Raw genomic sequence first — 1,639 nt, 5'->3', positions numbered from 1 at the left:
GAGTTGATATGTCATATACGCCTCTAGATGTTATTTTTTGTACAACATGCCAATTACCTCGATACTTTAAGTCTTTCAAATATATTACTTGTTTTGCTTGAGTTGCTAATATATACGGCTCATTTTGGTACCATGTTCGTACAAGATTTGTACTGATAAATCATGAATCAACATGAATTCCAATCTTTTTATTATTAATATCCTACCATTCATACTGAAACAAAAATACAGAATTACTGGATCCATACTTCAGTTCTATGATATCTATCAGTACTCTATAATAATCAATCTCTTCTTCTCCTTCATATTCTGTTGTAGCAATTCCATTATTCTGGGTCCGTCGTTGCATCTTAAGCTTCCTTGTATGAAATCTTATTCCTCTAATGATACAGGATGTGTAGTGATTAATCTTTCGATCGGAACCACATGCTAAATCATGCAACTCATCGGTTGCATCCACTTCTTTATTGAAATACTTATGTTTCATCTGCATCATAAGATAAAAAATTATATTGATTGAAATAATATTATTTATAAGTAAATAAATAACGTATCACTAATGCAACTTATAAGATCACCAAATTATTTTATAAATTCTCTCCTATGTCGATCATCGGTATCCATATTATTCTCTCTATATGGTATACTCTTGTATTCACTGCAAGAAGTTATAATTTTTAATTTTACACCGACATGAAAAATTTTTTTGATCATTAAACAGTATTGTAAGATGATACTTACTCAATAAAATTTTTAATTTTTTCATAATTATTTAGAACATAAAAATATACTTTGGATAGCTCGTTCACGTCCATAAATTTAAATTTTCTTGTATCAATAGGTCGAACTGTTTGTTTAAATATAGACAACGTTGGCTTATTATCACCCCATTCACAGTCAGCATTACGATCTACACAATTGAATCTTGTTTTGATATCATCAAGATACATCGAGCAGAATGTGACAGACTCAGTAGCTACATATGCTTCCGCTATAGATCCTTCAGGCATTGCTTTATTACGCACATATTTTTTTAAAGTGCACAATAATCTGCAAACAAAAATAAATTTAAATTTTATAAATATATTTACATCTTATAATTGATATGATAAAATACGTATAATTTTTTACCTTTTAATAGGATATATCCATCGATAATATACCGGTTCGACCAAAAGAGCTTCCTTTGGAAGATGGACAGCCAGATGCACCATAACATCAAAAAATAAAAGTAAATTTTTTTTTTTAACTTATAAAGAATGAGTACGATATCTTTCTGATCTCTCAAAGAAGTTAATCTTCAATTTTTGGCAACATAGTCCTCGAAAGAACACTCCCAGCTCAATCAATACAGTTTGAACATCACCATCCAAATAGCCATGCATGACCATAGGAAGCAAACGTTACATCATCATATGGGAGTCATAACTTTTTATGCCAGAAATATTGCCATCGTTGTTCCCAGTACATCGTGATATATTTGAAGTGTATGCATCAAGAAACTTTATGATTTTGAACCATCTACAAAAATTCTTCTTTTCCTCTCCAAACAGCGAATAACATGCGGATGGTATAAAAAATCTCTCACCTCGACGAACGAAATGCAACTCCGATCAGATTTTCATTTTCTACAGATCAA

The sequence above is a fragment of the Elaeis guineensis genome, chromosome 1 (genome assembly GCF_000442705.2).
Source record: "Elaeis guineensis isolate ETL-2024a chromosome 1, EG11, whole genome shotgun sequence".
Classification (NCBI taxonomy): Eukaryota; Viridiplantae; Streptophyta; class Magnoliopsida; order Arecales; family Arecaceae; genus Elaeis; species Elaeis guineensis.
Note: the sequence above shows the minus strand (reverse complement) of the source record.